We start from the raw sequence: 11555 nt of genomic DNA, 5'->3' as shown, positions 1-11555 counted from the left end.
CATGTTGTCAAAAAAATTCAAATCAAAATTCAAAACATTGCTTGAGATACAAAAATGACAAAATCGACATCAACGTGACAATGGGCCAAATCTAAAGCCCAACTTATGTTGTGTACTATTTACTGTCAAATTTGTCATTTATGTTTCTCAAGCTATGTTTCGAATTTTGGTTGCAAATTTTGTGACAACATGCATCGATTTTGTGTCTATGTGATGGATTTTTTTTCAGAAGTTTATGAACAATTAACAATGTGATACCGAGTTTGGAGCACGGTGAGCACCCTAGGGGTGGGAGTACCAGATATACTCCCGACGGATGTAGTACTGTTATAGTCTCTTCGGTCCATATTAATTGACGTTGACTTACGACAATTAATTGTCGCTCATTTAATGCAAAGTTGTATGTTTGTATTAAATGAGGGACGACCAAAGGGACTAATGCATTCCACAAATGATAGGGCTAGCTAGCTTTATATATCTGGATAGGGAGTATGGCGAGGAGACCCCAAACAGAGCCAGAAGAGTTTGATCATCGACCATGGGCATGGCTATGGCCATGGGAGCAAGGTCAACGATGAAGAAGAGCTTATTGCTAATATTGTTTGTGTGCCCGCTGACCATCACTGTGACTGATTGCGCCAAGGACATCCCTGCCTCTGTTCCCCAGGATCCTCGTACGTAATAATTTGTTTACTTTTCTTTCTTTCAGTTTTGTTGAATAATTTTTGGGTTAAGCACGGGGATTGGCCATGGGATGCAGCAGGAAACAAAATCTGCGAGGCCGTCAACAGAACATGGCCCTGGTTGAAGTTTTGCGGCAGGCACGGCACCTGCAATAAGCCATGCCGGGCAGAAGGGTTCGAGGAAGGCTACTGCGGCATGTTCCCCTTCATATCGACCTGTTGTTGCACCAAGCACTGTCTCAGGGCCGCCCCTGGGCAGTCCGTGCAACCCATGCACAAAGGGGGCAAACAAATTCATGCCATTTTTACAGAATGCTGACTAATTGTTAGGTTTGTACTTGGCATCAAACACAATAAACTACGCTATAAGGGCGAGTAACCGCGCGGTACACGTGTCCTTGTTACTGTGTTGAAGCGAGTGAAATAAAAAAGGGAAAAAACTTCGCACCGTCCTCGGGCTCCTCTCTCTCTCTCTCTCTCTCTCCAACATTCCTCTTTTCTACTGCCACCTTCACCGGCCGGTTCCTGCGAACTCCTGTGGTCTCCGCCGCCGTGTTGGCTACCAATCTCTCTGCCTCCTCGCGCTCTATATACTCCACCACATCGATACGTCGATTCCATCCTCCTGTAGTTGCCTGAATCCGTTTTCCCCATCTAGAGTTTCGGTGCGGTCGGTCTCCTTGTCATTGGCGATGCTCCAGCGCCTTGGTCCGGTCCTTCTCCTGTCGCACTGTCTCGTGGTGATGTGCCTCCTGGACGGCGCTCCCGTGCCTCGGATGCACACCCAGGTCGGCGGCGACGGCACGGCGAGCGGGTGGGAGGAGAGGCGGAGATGGTGGCTTTGATATATTATCTACGTCGACACGGGAGGCGACGGAGCGATTCGGACGAGATGCCTGGTGCCGGTTTCCTCACCAGCTACGGTCCGTATCTCGGTTCCTGCCTATCGTCTGCCGCCATGGGGCCTGCTGCTTTGGGAGAAGGCTAAGGTGAGATGCCGCTGCACCTAAAATTTATGTTTCTGAATTGTTCCATCATTCTCTCGCCTGACTAGATTTTCTTTGTTGTCCAGGGTCATTCTTTGTGTGCATCTATTTTTGATTTTTAGGTACGTCCCTACTCCCTAGCCCCACCATTCCTTCCACTCAATGTTTCAATTGCAGCTGATTTTTTCATTTCTTGGTCTTGTAAGTTGACACCATCGTATTGGCCCATAATTTTGAGAAGGGCCAAGGAATTGCCTTATTATATTGTTAGCATGGGAACATTTTTAGCAAAATAATTGATGGTTTGACTTCTCTGTCAAAATTTTGGTTCAGCAACAAATTTCGGAAGAACAAAGAGATCCTTTGTACTCCCTCGGTTCCAAAATAGATGACTAACAAAGTTGAGTCATCTATTTTGGAACGGAGGGAGTAGTTCACACTCTGACCAACATCTGAAAATGGCAATTGGCAAAAGTAAAAAACCTTCCAGAAATTCATGGTTTGACTTCTCTGTCAAAATTTTGGTTCAGCAACAGATTTCGGAAGAACAAAAATATTCCTTGTAGTTCACACTTTGACCAACATCTGAAGATGGCAAAAGCAAGAAACATTCCAGAAATTCATTGCTGAAGTAAGTAGCAAATGTGCACTCTAATCTGTACACTGGCTTTCTACCCATTGTTGTGTGTAATAGGGATTTAGACTGTACCACTTGCTGGTGCTGCTATTGCACGGTAAAGACTCCATCTATTTGATACACTTTGATTTGATTAGGTAAGTTAGGACTTCGAAGTAGTCGACTATGAATTTATAAGCCTGGATCTAGACGTTATTCATAGTAATTTGGATACTTAGATTCTTAGGATTTGATGCATTATTCTGTGTGAACAAAAAGTACAATTCTTCCCATGAATCCATTAATCCGGCTTTTTGTTTGTTGCAACTAACATTTTCAACTATACTAATAGACGAGAACATGATTGCATGTTTGTTTGGCAGAGAATTAACCTCCCTTCCTTACATCCTCCGAATTAAAAAAACAAAAAAATGGATGCCATGATAAGTTGCAGAAACATTCTTAATTTATATTATCATATATCCTATTTCATGAGCCACGCATATTTGAGATTTTTCTTCCTTTTAGTATCTTAGTCATGTAGTCATTACGGAGAAAGATTAACATATGTAGTTTACTATGTTTGGATTACACCCTGATTTAATTTGTCTTTGCTGAATGTTACATATGTACTAACCCCTACTGAGCAAAATCAGATACGAGGAACTTTGTGGCGGCATAAGCATTGTCTAAGGAGGTATGGATGCATGCTCACATGTTTTCCTAAGTTTGTTTGTAGCTAGCTCTTGGTTACTAACTTATGAAGCAAATGCTTACTTTGTTACTAAGTTGGCAGGGTTGCTGAAAATTCCATTAACATCAACTTTCTATGTTGCTGCAATCCCTTGAATGTTGCAGAGGTATTTGCGCCATGTTTGTGACTATGTCATACGAGTTATCTGCAATTACTAACCATAGAGTTAACTGCAGACCTATCGCATCCCTATTTTAAGTCTTATTTTATTATTTCCATGAGCTACTTGCTCATCCAGATCCATCTTGTTAGAACTTACACATGAGGTTGTGTATTGTAAATTTCTAAGCTTCTCTTGTTGACTTACTAATTCAGTATCTATATGTAGGTGGGTAATATTAGTTGCATTTCAAGATCCTGTTTTGTTAAACTGTAGCTAAGTTACGCGGTTGAATTTATTGGATTCAAATAAAAATAATTTGATGTGATGATCCATTTCATATTATAACTCATGGCCAACTTAACAAGAACAAAATTGTGAAATGAGTTGTGTAAAGTGTTGATCTTGGTATTATGTGCCTGTCTTTAGGAATTGTGTTACAGTGATGTCAACTATGGAGTAAACTTATTGTAATTTTCTTTTTGTGCTCCATGGTTTAGGTACAAGGAGTTGAAGGTCTTACTGTTAGAGTGGTTTCTTAAGATGCAGGAGTGCTTCATGTGATTTTTTAAAGAAGGAAAATTATCATGGGAAATTTTCGTACAAATCAAAGGTGATTGTATAATACTTTATTTGACAAATTCTTATTTCATTGTATCCAAGTTAACTATAACTTAGATAATTAGTACATAATGAGGACTAACTTTTGGTTACTTGTGCATGTGTGCTTGACGAATCCAACCCTTCCATCTGCAGGGCCCAGCTGAAGGGAATCAAGATGTACATTGCCAGGAAGAAGATCCAGAAGGACATGGGCGTCGAGCCCCACTAGTGCAGGATTGCTGCTAACGCGACACTACGATCAGAGATCATTTGATGAAACTATGTGTGATGCATTAATCGCAAACGGTGGTGTAAAAAACCGTCAAAAAGATGCAAAATGTTTGCAATGACGGATGCATCAAACACGGTTCAGATTTTAGTTCCGTGTGTGATATAGGGCATACGGTTCAGTGCAATTAATTGTTTGCGATGAGGGGCAATAAAAAAACTGGCAGCCAGATGATGGTGTGTGCGATAAATAGCATACGGTTTATTAGGATGAACTGTATGTGATTAGGCAACACAAAAGAAACGGCCAGCCAAATCAAGGTGTGTGCGATATACGGCATATGCGGTTCACTCGGATGAACTGTTTGTGTTGAGACGAGTGAACATAAACAGTTCAACATAACAAGATTGTTGGAGTAAACCACGTTAGGAGACGTTCAGTACGGTACTAGCTAGTCAGGTGACTCGGTTAGTTAGTTAGTGCATGGATAAGTCAGTGTAGTTTGCATGGAATGAGTCCAAGCCGAGTGGCTCTTGGTCGTGTGTTGGTGGCGCATGGATAGGAGTGGATGGCATTACGTGCATGTAGTTAGTGATTAGCATCATGCATGGAGTTAGTTGGAGCAGTGGCTGGATGTGCTGGCCGGTTAGTGCGTGCGCGATGGCCGGACGTAATGGCTGGCTGTGTGCCCTCCTGTGTATATATATGCCACATTGAGCAATGGAAAGGCGGCCGTGAGGGCTGGAAGAAAAGATGTAGCCACTGTATGGTCACAAGGGAAATCCTTTCGGCAAAGCCATTGAGATCCTTTTCTCTAGTGCATGTGTGCGTTGTGTGTGTGTGAGTTCTTCCGTGTGTGTGCGTTCTGGTACTCTTGACAGAAAAGAGAGTTGAGAGGTTGAAGAAGAAGGACGCTGCGGCGAGGAGGCGGCGCCAACAAAGATGTATGTGATACGCGAAAAACAGGTCTCTAATCAGAAATGTGTGCGAAGACCGATAATAACACAGACGATTGCTGCTAATAAGACGTGTGTATTGTGCGTTGGGATTGCATACAGAACAACAATATATATATACACACACTTACAAGGACATGGTTGCATAACCAAATTAAGCATCCACTTACATAGGTGGCTATTATAACCATGGCATTTACACACACCAAAGTAAACTATTACATGCATAATTACATAGGTGGCTACTACATACATGTCATTTCCACACACTAAAGTAAACTATATATTACATACATGATTAACTAGCATAAACGATCATCTGATCATCATCTACTGCTTGTGACGCTTGCTCTTCTTGTGGCTCGATCTGGGCTCGTCGATTTGGGTAACGAGGCACTTCCTCATATCAACGATCTGCATGTGCATCTCGTAGCATGTGTACACGCTCTTGGCCGCGAACCTAAGATGAGGTTCATCCAGTCGCCGCATCCAGGCCCTGTGCCAGGATACGGGACTTATTCTTTGGGAATCCTGCTTCATCTTTTTGTAGTAAGGGTTGATGATGGCCGAGGCAAGTTCAACCAGGGAGTCCTTCTTCGTGCTGCCCCAGACCCTGTAGTGCTCACGGATTTCGACAAGGTTCTTGAAGGCCAAACCCGTAACCCTGGACGCTTTTACATTGTCGGTGGTTTCCACCGTAGAGAACTTGTAGCCAGTGCTCTTCAAACCTGGCGCAACGGACGCAAGGCTGTGTGGCCATGCAGTAGTGGTAGATGATGACATGATAGCGCACGCACAACTGGGCGACGGCAACCTTCTGATCTTTGCTGGGAAGACCGGCGATGTACTAGAGGTCGATGCCGACCACCTTGTACTTGTCTCCAGCAAGCAACTGCTCAACGATCTTAATGTAGTCGTCCACCACGGCCGGGTCGATGGTGTACACCACCGAAAGATCCGTCTCCCTAATGTCTACTACACAACCTTCTTCTTGTAGACGTTGTTGGGCTTGCAAGTGCACAGGTTTGTAGGACAGTAGCAAATTTCCCTCAAGTGGATGACCTAAGGTTTATCAATCCGTGGGAGGCGTAGGATGAAGATGGTCTCTCTCAAACAACCCTGCAACCAAATAACAAAGAGTCTCTTGTGTCCCCAACACACACAATACAATGGTAAATTGTATAGGTGCACTAGTTCGGCGAAGAGATGGTGATACAAGTGCAATATGGATGGTAGATAAAGGTTTTTGTAATCTGAAAATATAAAAAACAGCAAGGTAACTAATCATAAAAGTGAGCGTAAACGGTATTGCAATGATAGGAAACAAGGCCTAGGCTTCATACTTTCACTAGTGCAAGTTCTCTCAACAATAATAACATAGATAGATCATATAACAATCCCTCAACATGCAACAAAGAGTCACTCCAAAGCCACTAATAGCGGAGAACAAACGTAGAGATTAGGCTAGGGTACGAAACCACCTCAAAGTTATTCTTTCGGATCAATCTATAAAAGAGTTTGTACTAGAATAACACCTTAAGACACAAATCAACCAAAACCCTAATGTCACCTAGATACTCATCATAATCGATTGAAACCCCTCCCAAGATAGTGGAATCACTAAATAAAGTTGGCACTCTTCCAAATCCACTTTCATATTCATCACAATAAAATTCAACATCCTCCAAAATAGTGGGATCACTACTCCCTAAAGTTGACACTCTTCCGAACCCACTTTCATCAATATAATCGTCATAGGTAGGAGGTCATCATAACAACTTTGCATATCAAAACTTGGGATGCTAAAAATATCATCTTCACTAAACGTAGCATCCCCAAGCTTGGGACAAACATTAATTTCAGCAAATATATTATCAAATATTTCATACTCATCAAACATAGCTTCCCCAAGCTTGGGCCCTTTCATATCATAAGCATAATCAATCTCATCATTAAAAATATGGATAGCACCAATAGTAAATCAATTATCATCATCACAATGAGTAGTAGGAGCAACATCATTTGGGAGGGATACCTTTCTACCTTTGTTGCTCCTTCTTTTATTTTTATTCTTCACATTATGTGTAGGTTCAACCTTCCTCTTCGAGCTCCTTATTGATGAGATTGGTTGAACAGAAAGCTCCTCCTCGTTACCTGATTCATCATAAGAAATAATAGGAGGATATTGGGAAGTCTCTTCCCTTTCATTAGCATTCTCATCATCTTCCATTTGCTTTCTTTTCTTTAGGTAATTGGCAATATAAGGATTTTCAATGCAATTCTCCGCACGAAACATATAAATCTTTTCTAAATCAATATCAAGAAAATGCTTAAGATTAAATTCTGGAATAGGCTTAGTTAAACATTTCAACTCTTCACAAACCAAAAGCAATCTAAGTTCATTGTAATGAGAAAGGGAGATTAAATCATCACAAATTTTGGACACGATCCGATCATGAAACAATTTGCATTGGAGATGTAAATGATCTTGTTTATTGCAAAATTCACAACGGGAAAGATATCTTAAATTCTCCGCACTCTTATCTAGCCTTTCTTGCAACTTCTTAGTTTCTAAATACTTATGCCTCTTGCAATATATATCTTCTTTATTTGGTGTGTTCATGCAAACATGCACTCCACAAAAGTTGACATGCTTATGAGAGATATTTTCATCATGACTAGAGCAATCATCATTAATACTATGAATATTCAAGGAGTTTATACTAACAACATTGAAATCATGCTCATCATTCAAAGATTTAGTATCAAGCATTTTAATGCATTCTTCTTCTAGCACTTGAGCACAATTTTCCTTTCCATCATACTCACGAAAGATATTAAAAAGACTAAGCGTATGAGACAAACTTAACTCCATTTTTTTGTAGTTTTCTTTTATAAACTAAACTAGTGATAAAACAAGAAACTAAAAGACTCAATTGCAAGATCTAAAGATATACCTTCAAGCACTCACCTCCCTGGCAACGGCGCCAGAAATGAGCTTGATGTCTACTACACAACCTTCTTCTTGTAGACGTTGTTGGGCCTGCAAGTGCACAGGTTTGTAGGACAGTAGCAAATTTCCCTCAAGTGGATGACCTAAGGTTTATCAATCCGTGGGAGGCATAGGATGAAGATGGTCTCTCTCAAACAACCCTGCAACCAAATAACAAAGAGTCTCTTGTGTCCCCAACACACCCAACACAATGGTAAATTGTATAGGTGCACTAGTTCGGCGAAGAGATGGTGATACAAGTGCAATATGGATGGTAGATAAAGCTTTTTGTAATCTGAAAATATAAAAACAGCAAGGTAACTAATCATAAAGTGAGCGTAAACGGTATTGCAATGATACGAAACAAGGCCTAGGGTTCATAATTTCACTAGTGCAAGTTCTCTCAACAATAATAACATAGATAGATCATATAACAATCCCTCAACATGCAACAAAGAGTCACTCCAAAGCCACTAATAGTAGAGAACAAATGTAGAGATTATGGTAGGGTAGGAAACCACCTCAATGTTATTCTTTCGAATCAATCTATAAAAGAGTTCGTACTAGAATAACACCTTAAGACACAAATCAACCAAAATCCTAATGTCACCTAGATACTCCATTGTCACCTCAAGTATCCGTGGGCATGATTATACGATATGCGTCACACAACCTCAAATTCATCCAACCAACACAAAGTACTTCAAAGAGTGCCCCAAAGTTTCTACCGGAGAGTCAAGAAAACGTGTGCCGACCCCTATGCATAGGTTCATGGGCGGAACCCGCAAGTTGGTCACCAAAACATACATCAAGTGGCACGTGATATCCCATTGTCACCACAGATAAACACGGCAAGACATACATCAAGTGTTCTCAAATCAAAGACTCAATCTGATAAGATAACTTCAAGAGGGAAACTCAATTCATCACAAGAGAGTAGAGGGGGAGAAACATCATAAGATCCAACTACAATAGCAAAGATCGGGATACATCAAGATCGTGCCATAGAGGGAACACGAGAGAGAACACGAGAGAGAGAGAGATCAAACACATAGCTACTGGTACATACCCTCAGCCCCGAGGGTGGACTACTCCCTGCTCGTCATGGAGAGCGCCGGGATGATGAAGATGGCCACCGGTGATGGATTCCCCCTCCGGCAGCGCGCCGGAACGGGCTCCTAAGAGGTTTTTGGTGGCTACAGAGGCTTGCAACGGCGAAACTCCCGATCTATCTTGATTTCTGATGGTTTTAGGGTACGTAAGTATATATAGGCGAAAGAAGTCGGTCGGGAGGTGCTCGAGGGGCCCACGAGATAGGAGGTCACGCCCTGTAGGGGGTGTGCCCCCCTATCTCCTAGGCTCCTCGAGGGTCTTCTGACTTGGTCTCCAAGCCTCCAGGATGATATTCTTCCAAAAAATCACGATGCTGAAGGTTTCATTCCGTTTGGACTCCGTTTGATATTCCTTTTCTTCGAAAAACTGAAACAGGCAATAAAACAGCAATATGGGTTGGGCCTCCGGTTAGTAGGTTAGTCCCAAAAATGATATAAAAGTGTATAATAAAGCCCATAAACATCCAAAAGGGGTAATATAATAGCATGGAACAATAAAAAAATTATAGATACGTTGGAGACGTACCACTCCCTCTCGTGGGTCTCCACTTTATTCTCGCCGATCTCCATTGGAGCACCACTAGACATTCCCTCTCTATGTGTCGTTGTGGGTGTGCTTGTTGTGTTGTGGGCGCGATTGAAAGGTTGAAGAGACTAAGGTTATAATGGCCGCGGGAATTAAAGGGGAAGCCGTACAGCCTAGAATATCGATCGGCACGCCCTGATGGCAGTTGTAATTTGCAGCACGTAACTCCATCATGTCGCACGTAACTGCATCGCGTCGCAACGCGCGCGGCGCAACCGCGTGCATATGTGGCCCCCGACGTGATCGTGCGCAGGCCCAACCGCTGGCAGAGTGCACGCGGAGGGACGCGTGAGCAGAGCGCTCCGCGGTCACCTCAACCGAGCAGTTGAACACGCAAGGAAAAGTTGTCCACAACCCGAGCCCGCCGACGAACGCGAGCAGAGCGTGCCGCGGCACCTAACGGCGAGCAGAGCTTGCCGAGGGACGCGAGCAGAGGCCGACACAGTGATACGTGGCAAATAAGACGAACTGTGCGAGCAACGTCGGAGACATCAAGCACGAATCAGATTAGAGTTGCGTCTGCGATACATGGCATACAGTTGATTTATCTTAGCTGTTTGTGATGGAATAAGCCATGTATTTTGTGGGCAAACGCTTGCTGGTATATAACCCCAAATTTAACCAACAGAGTGTTAATGCATGTTACAAAAGTTATAACTGGAAACTATGCTCAAATACGAATTCAATGATATAATCTTTGGCGACATGCATTTGTATTTTATTAATTAAATACTACTTATAAACCAGGACGGGGGTATAGTAGGTAAATAAATCACAAACGTTTTTTTATTAAACGTATGTGTATGTGTCCTTTTGTCATCCTCTTACACGTCTTGTCACCCCGCTGCCGCAGACGGTTCGAGCGCAAGCTTGAGCAGTGTGTGGGGGCGTTCTTTTGGCCAAACGATTGTGAGCCCGTTCCCGCGCAACCGCGCGGGTTCCCTCGCAAGCTTCCCGCCGACTCGGTGAAATCCCCCAAAAATCGCAATGCTTATCAGCCTACTATATAAACCCTCACGGTCGGCGAGTCCTGCCTCGCATTTTCCCCTCCCTCCCTGTAGCTTATCTCGTCTGCTTCTCCCACAATCGTCAATGGCACCGGTCCGTCGTCGTCTCTCAGCCACTCTGCCGTCATCAGTGCACAGCTCTAGCTAGGAGGCTACACCGCGGTGGCGGCGCAGTCCCCGGCCTAGTGTAGTGCATGTGGCGTCCCTGTTGGGTGTGCACGGAAGACCCACCACACGCTCGGTCGCCGGTGCCCGTCGGCAGCTGTTGCCGGCTGCCGTTGCCGCCATAGCTCCGTCGAAAGCCAGGTCCATCGCCCGCTATGCCTCCGCGGCCCGAAGGCGGGAGGTGGCCGTCGTGGCCGCCACCCCATTGCCAGCCATCGTGGCCATCACCCGCTCCTCCACCGCGGCCCGAAGGCGGGAGGTGGTGGTCGTGGCCGCCAACCCATCATCAGTCGTCGTGGCCGCCATCCCACCGTCGACTGCTGGGATCATCACCCGCTCCGCCACCGCCGCCCGAATGAGGAAGGTGGAGGTGGAGGCCCGCACGTGCGGCAACGACCTTGCGCGTTACATCGAGTTCCTACGGGAGGAGAGGAGCGCCTCATCGAGCACGCAAAGAGCCTTACCGCAGTCGTGGCCGCGGTACACGCCGATGCAGAGGCGAGCAATCAGGAATCTACGAGCAGTCCGGTTGCTTCGAGAGGGGTCGTCTAGAGCGGCAGAGGGCGTTCAAGGTGAGCGTCGCTGAAGGTGCAGCAGCGGCAGACACCGTATTGCAGTTGTCCAGCTCGTCGGTAGGCTCCTCCTCCTCTTCCTCTTACTGAGCGCGCTCGGCAGAGGAGAGGCTGTCGGAAGTAGTACAAAACCCCTCCGTAGTAGTAGAGTATTTAGGGGCTATTTTTTTCAGTTCATCTGACTATAGATATGG

At 44.3% G+C, this 11555-nt stretch overlaps 1 long non-coding RNA gene across 1 annotated transcript; it reads left to right on the top strand.

Moving 5' to 3' along the window:
• Positions 1-525: 525 nt before the first annotated feature.
• On the top strand, positions 526-1062 carry LOC119367231. Its single transcript, XR_005176236.1, has 2 exons — positions 526-674; positions 761-1062. It is a non-coding gene; the product is annotated as an uncharacterized LOC119367231 (long non-coding RNA).
• Positions 1063-11555: the final 10493 nt, after the last annotated feature.

Source organism: Triticum dicoccoides, chromosome 2B (genome assembly GCF_002162155.2).
Source record: "Triticum dicoccoides isolate Atlit2015 ecotype Zavitan chromosome 2B, WEW_v2.0, whole genome shotgun sequence".
Classification (NCBI taxonomy): Eukaryota; Viridiplantae; Streptophyta; class Magnoliopsida; order Poales; family Poaceae; genus Triticum; species Triticum dicoccoides.
This window is presented reverse-complemented; position numbering and strand designations above follow the sequence as displayed.